This window comes from Papio anubis, chromosome 13 (genome assembly GCF_008728515.1).
Source record: "Papio anubis isolate 15944 chromosome 13, Panubis1.0, whole genome shotgun sequence".
Lineage (NCBI taxonomy): Eukaryota > Metazoa > Chordata > Mammalia > Primates > Cercopithecidae > Papio > Papio anubis.
The window spans coordinates 6,177,250-6,190,291 of record NC_044988.1 but is presented as its reverse complement, the minus strand read 5'-3'; the positions used below and the strand labels follow the sequence as shown (position 1 = coordinate 6,190,291).

General features: G+C 42.0%; 1 long non-coding RNA gene across 1 annotated transcript in view; it reads right to left on the bottom strand.

Moving 5' to 3' along the window:
- LOC103878525 overlaps positions 1–10,988 on the bottom strand; it is a 58,257-nt gene extending 47,269 nt beyond the window's left edge. The window contains exons 1-2 of the long non-coding RNA XR_004177790.1: positions 10,914–10,988; positions 10,141–10,290 (exon numbers count right to left, since the gene is read on the bottom strand). This is a non-coding gene — a long non-coding RNA (uncharacterized LOC103878525). The remainder of the gene's footprint in view (positions 1–10,140; positions 10,291–10,913) is intronic.
- Positions 10,989–13,042: the final 2,054 nt, after the last annotated feature.

Here is a 13,042-nt window from a genome sequence, read left to right as displayed (position 1 = left end):
CAGTCACAGTGAGATGAACCAGGTACCTCAGTTGGAAATGCAGAAATCATCCATCTTCTGCATTGATCACACTTGGAGCTACAGATCAGAGCTGTTCCTATTCAGCCATCTTGGAATGGACCAACGTTGAATATCTTTTCAAACACTCATTTTCCATCTGCATATTCTCTTCTTGCCTTTCACCCATTTTCCAGTTGGATTGCTGTCTTTTAATGTTGATTTCTGAGAGTTCTTTGTTACTCTAGATATGAGTCCTGTGTGCTAGATGTGGTTTGCAAATATTTTATCCCAAGCTGTAGCTTGTCTTTCCGTGTTCCTAGCAGGGTCTTTTGCAGAACAAAGTTTTAACTTTTGATAAAGTCCAATATATTAACTTTTTGCTTTTACGGAATGTGTTTATTTATTTATTTACTTATTTATTTTACTTTAAGTTCAGGGATACATGTGCAGAATGTGCAAGTTTGTTACATAGGTATATGTGTGCCATGGTGGTTTGCTGTACCTATCACTCTGTCATTTAGGTTTTAAGTCCCACATGCATTAGCTATTTGTCCCTTCCCTCAGCCTCCACCCCCTGACAGACCCCAGTGTGTGTTATTCTCCTCTGTGTCCATGTGTTCTCATTGTCCACTCCCACTTATGAGTGAGAACATGCAGTGTTTGGTTTTCTGTTCCTGTGTTAGTTTGCTGAGGATGATAGCTTCCAGCTTCACCCATGCCCCTGCAAAGGACATGATCTCATTCCTTTTTATGGCTTCATGGTATTCCACAGTGTATATGTGCCACGTTTTCTTTATCCAGTCTATCATCGATGGTCATTTGGGTTGATTCCATGTCTTTACTATTATAAATAGTGCTGGAATAAACATATGTGTGCATGTGTCTTCATAGTAAAATGATTTATATTCCTTTGGATATATACCCAGTAATGGGATTTCTGGGTCAAATGGTATTTCTGGTTCTAGATCCTTGAGGAATCACCACACTGTCTTCCACGATGGTTGAACTAATTTACATTCCCACAAACAGTGTAAAAGCACTATTTCTCCACAGCCTCGTCAGCATCTATTGTGTGTTGACTTTTTAATAATCGCCATTCTGACTGGCATGAGATGGTATCTCATTGTGATTTTCATTTGTATTTCTCTAATGATCAACGATGTTGAGCTTTTTTTCATATGTTTGTTGGCTGCATAAACGTCTTCTTTTGAGAAGTATCTGTTCATTTCCTTTGCCCACTTTTTGATGGGGTTGTTATTTTCTTGTAAATTTGTTTAAGCTCCTTGTAGATTCTGGATATTAGATCTTTGTCAGATGGGTAGATTGCCAAAATTTTCTCCCATTCTGTAGGTTGCCTGTTCACTCTGATGATAGTTTCTTTTGCTGTGCAGAAGGTTTGCAAAGGGAATGCTTCCAGTTTTTGCCCATTCAGTATAATGTTGACTGTGGGTTTGTCATAAACAGTTCTTATTATTTGAGGTAATGTTCCATCAATACCTAGTTTATTGAGAGTTTTTAATATGAAGGGATGTTGAATTTTATTGAAGGCCTTTTCTGCATCTATTGAGATAATCATGTGGGTTTTGTCACTGGTTCTGTTTATGTGATTGAATATGTTTATTGAATTGCATATATTGAGCCAGACTTGCATCCCAGGGATGAAGCCTACTTGATCATGGTGGGTAAGCTTTCGATGTGCTGCTCGATTTGGTTTCCCAATATTTTTATTGAGGATTTTTGCATTGATGTTCATCAGGGATATTGGCCTGAAGTTTACTTTTTTTTGTTGCGTCTCTGCCAGGTTTTGGTATCAGGATGATGTTGGCCTCATAAAATGAATTAGGGAGGAGTCTTTCCTTTTCAATTGTTTGGAATAGTTTCAGAAGGAATGGTACCAGCTCCTCTCTGTACCTCTGGTAGAATTCAGTTGTGAATCCATCTGGTCTTGGGGGTTTTTTTTTTATTGGTAAGCTATGAATTGCTGCCTCAATTTCAGAACTTCTATTCAGGGATTTGACTTCTTCCTGGTTTAGTCTTGGGAGGGTGTGTGTGTCCAGGAATTTATCCATTTCTTCTAGATTTTCTAGTTTATTTGCATAGAGGTGTTTATATTATTCTCTGATGGTAGTTGGTACTTAGTGGGGTCAGTGGTGATATCCTCTTTATCATTTTGTATTGTGTCTATTTGATTCTTCTCTCTTTTCTTCTTTATTAGTCTAGCTAGAGGTCTATCTATTTTCTTAATTTTTGCAAAAACCAGCTCCTGGATTCATTAATTTTCTGAAGGGTTTCTCATGTCTCTAATCTCCTTCAGTTCTGCTCTGATCTTAGTTATTTATTGTCTTCTGCTAGCTTTTGAATTTGCTTTCTCTTGCTTCTCTAGTTCTTTTAATTGTGATGTTAGAGAGTGATTTTAGATCTTTCCTGCTTTCTTTTGTGGGCATTTAATGTTATAAATTTCCCTCTACACACTGCTTTAGCTGTGTCCCAGAGATTCTGGTACATTGTCTCTTTGTTCTCATTGGTTTCAAAGAACTTCTTGATTTCTGCCTTAATTTCATTATTTACCCAGGAGTCATTCAGGAGCAGGTTGTTCAATTTCCATGTTGTTGTGTGGCTTTGAGTGAGTTTCTTAATCCTGAGTTCCAATTTGATTGCACTGTGATCTGAGAGACTGTTTGTTATGATTTTGGTTCATTTGCATTTGCTGACGGGTGTTTTACTTCCAGTTATGTGGTCAATTTTAGAATAAGTGATATGTGGCACTGAGAAGAATGCATATTCTGTTGATTTGGGGTGGAGAGTTCTGTAGATATCTACTAGGTCCACTTGATCCAGAGCTGAGTTCAAGTCCTGAATATCCTTGTTAATTTTCTCTCTTGTTGGTCTGTCTGATATTGACAGAGGGGTGTTCAAGTCTCCCACTATTATTGTGTGGGAGTCTAAATCTCTTTGTAGGTCTCTAAGAACTTGTTTTATGCATCTGGGAGCTCCTCTATTGGGTGCATATATACTTAGTATAGTTGGCTCTTCTTGTTGAATTGATCCCTTTATGCAATGCCCTTCTTTGACTTCTTTGATCTTTGTGGGTTTACGTTCTGTTTTGTCAGAGACTAAAATTGCAACCCCTACCTTCTTTTTGCTTTCTGTTTGCTTGATAAATTTTCCTCCAACCCTTTATTTTGAGCCTATGTGTGTCACTGCACGTGAGATGTGTCTCCTGAATACAGCACACCAAAGGGTCTTGACTCTTTATGCAATTTGCCGGTCTGTGTCTTTCAATTGGGACATTTAGCCCATTTACATTTAAGGTTAATATTGTTATGTGTGAGTTTGGTCCTGTCATCATGATGCTAGCTGGTTATTTTGCCCACTAGTTGATGCAGTTTCTTCATAGTGCCATTGGTCTTTATATTTTGGTGTTTTTGCAGTGGCTGGTACTGTTTTTTTCTTCCTATATTTAGTGCTTCCTTCAGGAGCTCTTGCAAGGCAGGCCTGGTGGTGATGAAATCACTCAGTATTTGCTTTTCTGAAAGTGATTTTATTTCTTCTTCACTTATGAAGCTTAGTTTGGCTGGATATGAAGTTCTAGGTTGAAAATTTTTTTCTTTAACAATGTTGAATATTGGCCCCCCCTCTCTTCTGGCTTGTAGGGTTTCTACCGAAAGATTCACTGTTAGTCTGATGGGCTTCCCTTTGTAGGTGGCCTGGCCTTTCTGGCTGCCCTTAACATTTTTTCCTTCTTTTTCATCTTGGAGAATCTGATAATTATGTGTCTTGGGATTGATCTTCTTGTGGAGTATCTTAGTGGTGTTCCCTGTATTTCCTGAATTTGAATGTTGGCCTATCTTGCTAGGTTGGGAGGTTCTCCTGGACAGTATCCTGAAGTGTGTTTTCCAACTTGGTTCCATTCTCCTTGTCTCTTTCAGGTATTCCAATTAATCGTAGCTTCAGTCTTTTTACATAGTCCCATAATTCTTGGAGGTTTCATTCTTTCCTTTGCATTCTTTTTTCTCTAATCTTGTCTGCCTGACTTATTTCAGCAAGATGGTCTTCAAACTCTGATATTCTTTCTTCTGCTTGGTTGATTTGGCTATTGATATTTGTGTATGCTTCACAAAGTTCTCATGCTGTGTTTTTCAGCTCATTTATGTTCCTCTCTAAGCTGGTTATATGGAATGTGTTTTGATGGCATGACTGAAAACTCTTTACCAAGCCCTAGGACCCAAATATTTTCTTCTATGTTTTTTTCTATAAGTTTTATATTTTACTTTAAAATCTATGATCCATTTTGAGTAAACCTCTACACTAGGTGTGAGGTTTAGGTCTATTCTATTCTATTCTATTCTATTCTATTCCATTCCATTCTTGCCTGTGGATATCCAATGGCTCCAGCACTATCTGTTGAAAAGCCTATCATTTCTCCATCAAATTATTTTTGCAACTCTGTCAAAAATCAATTGTCCGTACTTGTGAACCTACCAGTGGGTCCCCTATTCTGTTCCGGTGACCTGTATGTCTATCCCTCCCCTCTGCCAGCACCACAGTACTGATTATTGTAACCACATAGTAAGTCTTGAAATTGGGTAAAGTGATTGCTTCCACTTTTTTCTTTTTTCCAGAACTATTTTAGTTATTCTAGTTCCTTTGTTTTTCATATAGATTTTTAGAATAGTCTTGCCTATATCTATTAAAAAAATCTTTCTAGGATTTGATAGGAATGGTGCTAAACCTGTCTGTTAATTTGGAGAGAATTGACATTCTCACTATGTTGAATCTTCCAATCCATGAACTCAAATTCTGTCTCCATTAATTTAGATTTTCAACCAGTACTCTGTAGTTTTTAGCATACATGTCCCATACATGTTTTGACTTATGCCCAAGTATTTTATTATTCTCTGAGTGATTATAACTGGCACTGTATTTTAAATTTTGTTTTATACATGTTCATTGCTAGTATATAAAAGTAAAACTGACTTTTTTTACAGTTGCCCTTATATCCTGCTTATAAATGAGTTGTTAAACTCATTTATTAGTTCCAAGAGTTTGAGTTTTTTGGTTTTGTCTTTTCCTTGGGACTTTCTACACAGATCATCATGTCATCTGCAAGTAGAAGCAGTTTTATACCTTTCTTTAGTGTCTACATGACTGGTGTTTCCTTTTCTTGCTGCTTACAGTGCCTAGAACTTCCAGCACTGTGCTGAATACAGCAATGACAGTGTGGACATTCTTGCCTTGTTCCCAGTCATAGTAGAAAACCATTCCAATTTTCTCCATTATGCATGCTTTTAGCTGTAGGGTTTTTTGTACATATTCCTTATCAAGTTGAAGTCCCCTCTACTCCTAGATTTCTGAGATTTTTTTTGTCAATTTTATTGATCTTTCCTAAGAACCAGACTTTTTGTTCCATTGGTTTTCTCTACTGTTTTTCTGCTCACGATTTCACTGATTCTTGCTCTTGTCTTTATGATTTCTTTCCTTCTGCTTGCTGTATATTTATTTTGCTCTTCTTTCTCTAGTTTCTTGTGAGAGCTTAAATTACTCATTTGAGAATTTTACTTTTTTCTTTCTTTCTTTCTTTCTTTTTTCCCAAGACGGAGTCTTGCTCTGTCACCCAGGCTGGAGTGCAGTGGCATGATCTCCACTCACTGCAACCTCCGCCTCCTGGGTTCAAGCAATTCTCCTGCCTCAGCCTCCCAAGTTGCTGGGATTACAGGCGCACGCCACCATGCCTGGCTAATTTTTGTATTTTCAGTAGAGACAGGGTTTCACCATATTAGCCAGGCTGGTCTCAACCTCCTGACCTTGTGATCCGCCTGCCTCAGCCTCCCAAAGTGCTGGGATTACAGGCGTGAGACACCTCGCCTGGCTGAGAATTTTACTTTTTTCTTATGTAAACATCTATTGCTACAAATTTCTCTCTCAGCACTATTTTAGCTGTGCCCCACACATTTTGATAAGAAGTGTTTTCCTTTTCATTTAGTTCAGTATGCTTTTTATTTCTCTTGAGACTCTCTCTTTGACCTATGGATTATTTGGGAGCATATTCTTTAGGCTCCAGGTGTTTCTGAACTTGGAATTTAGCTGTTCTTTCAGGCAGCTGGGGGTGGGGCCTTTCTCCTGCTGATGGATAGAGAAGGTTTTGACTTTCTACTAAGCCTCTTGGGACACCACCTTTGAAAGGAGGAGGAACCTTGTTATCCCTGAGTCAGGTTGGAAGCACAGACTCCCCGCGTGACATCCACTGATGCCACCAGACACAAGGTGACTTGCTGCCACCCAGCGGGGAGCTGGGGCACCCTGTTGGCCTCTCAGGAGTGAAAGTCAAGGGTCCCCACTCAGCCACCTGTAAGTGCTGGAGTCCCACCACAGTTTTTTCTGTGGCATTTGGTTTGAATACAGCAGTTACTGTCTGAAAGTTTTCTGTCTTGCTAGGCTGCCCCTTTCCTGATCCTCTGTCTAGGTAGGGGAAGCAGATCTTTTTTTGGAACTTTTTTTTTGTCTGGCGCACACTGGTGTTTACAGACTGCTGGCTTCTCCAGTATCCTGTCTAAGATACGAGAGGCAGAAGAAAGCCCAGAGAACTCATCACCAAGTCTTCCTTGGGTCCCAAAGCCCCTAAACAGTCTGCTTTCTTGTCTGCCAATCAAAGTATTCGGATGTTTGTCTTATACACAACTTCTAGGGTGTTTAGTTATACTTATTGGAGCGACAAGGTAATGTGTATCTACTTCATTTCCCCAGAAGTAGAAGTCTCTAGAGTATGTTTTGCTTCCGGTAAAGAAAAGAAATCTCAATTTTTCTTTATTTTTCTAAACTATTATATATTAACTATTTTTTTATTCTTTCAGAAAATGTTTAGAATAAAATTGCTGATCTCGCTCAAAATTCCCATTGGGGTTACAGTAAATGTAAAGTGACTCTATGACCCAGTCATTTAGAATATTCAATAACTAAATTGCAAATAATCTCTGGTCTCATATCAGAGAAATAGAAAATCTCAGGGAAACACAGGTCCTGGATACTTAATGAAGATTTCAAGACAGAGGCCTTCCACTTCGTACATAACAAGTTCATTGTAAAGTTCTGCCTCAAAATGTCATTGTTTGTCAGTGATTTCTTTTTTTCCTGTCACACCACACTACTCTAGCTATCATAGTAAATTCTGCCATTCCCACTTTTGCACTATAGGGTAGGGCTACGAACTCCCAAAAATAGGGACTATGCTAACTTGGGCATATGGTCTAGTTTTTGCCCCCTAACTTTTTGAATGGGAGGTCTTTAGGCTGATCATTGCAGGGGATGGCCTTGCTGATAAGCAATCTATAAACTCTGACTCCAGCTGACTCTCTTTCTGAAGAAAGCAGACCAGGGTTTTTAAAAATAGAGCAAACTGGAGCTTCCTGATTGGAGTACATGTCTGTGTTTGTTTTCCACTGGTTACATAAATATGGCAAACCGCTCGACAGAGAGTGATACTGCATTTCCCGGGATCCCAGGAGGCATGTTTTCTTTTCACTTGCCTTTTCTGCAAGAACGTGACAGCAGGAAGAAGGAGTTGGTGGTATTAAAACAAGTAGTTACGACTGCAAGTTGCAGAAGAAACATTTTTGGACAGATGTCAGAATGAAGCATTTCAGTCTGGAGAGTAATTTTTATGTAAGAGAATATGATGTAAGTTACAGTGAAATTGGGAAAAAAGAAGTATTTAAGGAAAACTGTGACTTTTAAAGTCAATAAAAGGCAGTAAAGGTTTTTTTAAGGAACATCTTCTTGCACAAATATTGCAGTGGTGTTGACTGAGTCCCTCCCTTTCCTCTCGGGGCCCCACATTCTGTTCAGGTGCGTGGAGAATCCTGGGAACCTGCACACAGGTGCTGGGCAACACCTGGCCAGAGAAACGTTCCATTTCACATTGATATGTAACATGGCCTGGCTTTACCATGTCAAATTCCATTTAGTTTTGTTTAAAGATAAAATGTAAACATGCCCAGAAGAGTTCTCTTTTTTCCCTTATTGGAAACAGATGAAAGGACTTGATGGTGTGGGGGGAGGCAAGGGAGGCATCTTTTGTGATTCAATTATATAGATGCAGTGACAATAGGCTTTTCTCTAGAGGAGTACATTGTGTGCACAGGCATTTACTTGGTAGTAAATGAATTTCATTAAATTGGACTGCTTGAACTTCCAGAGTTTTAAGAAAAAATTTGTTGGTTCCTTTGCTTCAAAATTCTTTTGCAGTAACATTTTGGAAAAAGCATTTTACTTAAGTAGAGTGTTATGGTCTGAACTGCATCTCACCACAGCACCCCAAAATTCACATGTTGAAGTCCTAATCTCCAATACCTCAGACTGTGACTGTATGAGGAGGGAGGGTCTGCAGAAAGGTAATTAAGCTTCGATGAGGCCATTAGGGTAGGTCCTAATCCCATATGACTGGTGTCCTTATAAGAAGAAATTAGGACACAGATTGGTAAAGAGGGACTGCAATATGAAGACACAGAGAAGACAGCCATCTGGAAGCCAAGGAGAGAGGCCCCAGAAGAAACCAGCCCTACCAACAGCTTGATCTCAGACTTCCAGCCCCCAGGACTGTGAGAAAATAGATTTCAGCCGTTTAAGGCGCTCGGCCTGTGGGCCTCTGTTACCGTGGCCCTGACATGATACCACCTGGTGATGCAGCGGCTGCAACTTTTTAAAATGGATTTAAGTTATAAACAAAGACAAGACAAAGCAAAAATATAAAGCAAGTCATTAGGGTAACCTAAGATAAGACAGACCTGAGACGTGACAGTGGCATTTTCCTGGATGCTTTCACATATAATATGTTCTCCATACCCCACCTGATTCATCCTGACACAGGTGTGGCCGTGTCATTCTTATGCTTCAACCCCTTTGATGACTCTTCCCTTGGCTGAGGGTAAATGACGTCCATCTCCTGGCTCTGGTTCTCATCAAGGCCTTCTCAGTCTCCCTGCCTCTTTCCCCAGGCTCCCCTTTTTGGGTGCTGCATTCCAGACATACTCATTTTCTTTCCTGCTTGCACCAAGGAGGAACCTTGGCCTGGGACAGCCCCAGTCCTGCAGCAGGCACTTCCCACTTTCTGTCTGGATGACTTCTGCTCCTTTTCAGGAAACGTGGTTCTAACTCCAGACTACTGATCTACCTCCTATGCTTCCCTAGACCCCAAAAAGTTTCTCGGGCCAGGTGTTGCCCAGCACCTGGGTGCAGGTTACCAGGATTCTCCACGCATCTGAATACAATGTAGGGCTGAGAGAAGAAAGGGAGGGACTCTGTCAACACCACTGCAATATTTGTGCAATAAAGATGTTGTTCCTCAAAAAACCTCTGTCTAGGAAAGGCACCCTCTGTCACTAAATTTCCCCCTCTCTGTCTTGATTCTCTGATTGACTGTCTTCCTGTGAGGCTGGAAACTCCAGAAGATACAGTCCCTGCACTTGGTTGCTGTACCCTTGGCATCTTGCACAGTTGCCAGACTCATTCTTAATTTCACACCTACAAAATATTTGACAAACAATAAAACAATAGCCTACAAGTCTCTGTTTGCTCCCAGTAAAGCAAAGGAATAAAAGATTTTAAACACTCTACTATCTTTTTACTGTCCCACTCTTGCATTTTAACAAGTAATTTCTTCTCATACCCTAATAAGCATGCAGGAAGGATCTCTTGAGGCATAGGAGTAGAAGGAAATGAGGTCGATTTATCCTTTGGGCTACCTTATGAAACTCATTTCAAATTTTAATCCATCCACACGGACTGAGCACTTTCTTTTCTTTTTCTTTTTTTAAGACAGAGTCTCACTCTGTCGCCAGGCTAGAGTGCAGTGGCACGATCTCGGCTCACTGCAACCTCCACCTCCCAGGTTCAAGCAATTTTCCTGCTTCAGCCTCCCGAGTAGCTGGGACTACAGGTGTGCACCACCACACCCAGCTTATTTTTTTTGTATTTTTAGTAGAGACAGGGTTTCACCATGTTGGCCAGGATGGTCTCGATCTCTTGACCTTGTGATCTGCCCACCTCAGCCTTCCAAAGTGCTGGGATTACAGGCATGAGCCACCGCGCCTGGCCAGACTGAGCACTTTCTAAGTCTGAACTGAATCGTGGTAACACAGTCCTTACCTTCAATATGCTGGATAAAGGGGTGCTGGTTTCTGTGTCATCGTGTGTTAATATCTGGATAGGCTCTGGGAGAAGGGAATGATGAGCCACCGGTTCTGGAGAAGTGGTTGGAAGCCTGTTACAGGCAGAATCTTCCAGATTCACAGCTTCCTGGGTGAGTCATTCAGCAAAAAAGGTTTTAAAGTTACCTCAACAATATCAGTTAGACTATTTAAGTAAGTTGATTATAAATAATCTGTGGTCTCATATAAAAGTCATTAAAAATCTGATCAGCCCCAGATACTAAAGGACGATTTTATGTCCCAGGCCTTTAATTTGATACGTAACACAGCAATCGTAGAGTTCTGCCTCAATATGTATTTTTTCATCGTGCAAACGAAGCTTGTGGTTTTACTACAACAAAAATTAGTGTAATTCACTTCATAGTGTTTGTCTCATTCAATATTTTATTATGACTCCTGTTAACTTCCGGCAAGCATATGGATTTAATGAAAAGGGGACTCCAGCTCTTGGTAAATTTCTAAATTTACTAGAACTGACTAGTTTGGGTTATTTGATCCCAAAAGAGGGCGTGTCAGACATTAGCCTTCCTGGCATCCAAACTGCAGTGAACTGAGAGCACAGGGAAAGGGAGCCTGACGCCCTCAGCCTTGTAAGAAGTGTCTGTCCTAGGTGTCCCCACCAGCCCCCTTGCCATGGAGCCCTACAGAAACCAGACTTAAAAACTGTACACACTGGCCTCGACGTAAAACACAACAGCTCACATTTCACACCTTGTTGGCTTATCATGTTTAGCTGGATCCCGTTTCAACTAATATTTTTCCAGAGTTGGCTCTTTAAGATGGCATAGAAATTATTTACAACATCAAAGACCTCTGTGACACCATTTCCCCCACCTTCCCCCCACACCCACTCAACACATCACGTGGCCCCCTCCAAGGCACCAGCACTCACCGGGAGCTGCGGATGGGCCGTCCCGACTGCTTGCCACCCCACCCCACCCCAGCAGGAGGGGACCTGGCCGGGGCTGGGGACTGGGGACGTCTGTGCCATGGCCACAGCAAGCAATTCCTCTGGTCACACCCTCCAAAACGAGGTGCCAGCATATCGCCATGACTTTGCTGGTCCTTGTTGACGATAAAAAGGAACAAGCACGGCCAGGCGCGTTGGCTCAAGCCTGTAATCCCAGCACTTTGGGAAGCCGAGACGGGCGGATCACGAGGTCAAGAGACCGAGACCATCCTGGCTAACACGGTGAAACCCCGTCTCTACTAAAAAAAAATACAAAAAACTAGCCGGGCGAGGTGGTGGGCGCCTGTAGTCCCAGCTACTCGGGAGGCTGAGGCAGGAGAATGACGTAAACCCGGGAGGCGGAGCTTGCAGTGAGCTGAGATCCGGCCACTGCGCTCCAGCCTGGGCCGCGACAGGGCGAGACTCCGTCTCAAAAAAAAAAAAAAAAGAGGAACAAGCACTAGCGGCTGAAGAAATGCACGGAGATCTCTGCTCTCTTCGCTCCTTTAGTGCCCGAGGTGGAGATGGGCTAGCCTCGGACCCTGGCGGGAGCAGCCTCAGGCCATTCTCTTTCTTTAGAATAGTTTTATTCTAGTTCTATTCTTCAGAATAGTTTTTCTAGGCCATTTCCTCTTTGCGAAGGGTCTAATAATCGTGCCTCCTTCACAAGGATGTTGTGAGATTACCGAGGTGATGTGAGTCCTTTAGAGGCTCAGAGGAGGCTTCCGCATACACGCTCCTTCCCCGGCGCCCGCTCTCCCGGCACTGGCCGGGCCGGAGAAGCGCGCTCCACCCACCCCCCAACCCACCCCGAGCTTTTCCCACTTCCCTGCCGGGGGCTGGCACAGAGGCCCCGAATCACGGTTAGAAATTAAGCATGCGCAAGCACTTCTCTTCACACGAAATAATTCACAGATGAAGAAGCGCCCATAATGGGACCACCCATCTGAATTAATTGTGAGAAAATACGCTCTCCTACCAGCCCAGGGCGCCGGGAGTCAACACAGGCGCTGCCAAGGCGCAGAGGAGCCGGCGCTGCCGGGACTCGAGCGCCATCTACAGCCCGCGGAGGCGCGGCGCGGACCCCACAGGCAGGAAACAGCCTCGCGCAGCCGGGCTGCCAAACTGCACTCCCTCGAGAGAGATCAGTGTAGACGGAGAAGAATTTCAATCCTTTTGCCAAATTTATATATCATTTTATTTACCAAAATTAAATTTTATTTATAAATGTATAGTACAAATATATGTATTGATATAGAAATATATGCTGTGTATCTATTGCGTGCATGTATATGTGAGTATGTATATATATTTGTGTGTGTGTGTGTTCTTAAATATACTTAAATAGACAAGTGTTTTAAATAGAATCGGTCCGATCTCCAGTGCTGCCACTGAATCTCCGTTTGATCTCTGGTGGTCGCTAAACTCTGGGAACCCCAGTTCTCCACTTGTCCAAGGAGACCGGTCCCACTTACCCAGCACGGCTGTTGTAGCGATTGAGGGAGATAATGTACATAAAACGCTTACCCTAGAGTCTGAGACAGAGAATTATAACACTATTAAGAATATGATGACAGTTATTTGTTCATTTACCTATTTAACCAGTATCTCTTGAACCTGCTGTGTACCCAGCCCTCGCTGGTTACTGGGGGATACAGCAGAGACCTGGAAAGACAAGGACCCTTCCCTGCTGGAGCTGCAAGCTCAAGTCATCTGACTTTGCGAACAAATAAAACAGGCAGGGGAAAGTAGGAACTAGGCCATGTTTTAGAACCACGGATGGGCATTCAACTACAAGTTAATGTAAGAGGCCCTGGGAAAGAGTTAATATAAACATTCTCATATCTCTTACCTGGATAAAACAAACCCGGTGGAATTGGTTGGAACATTC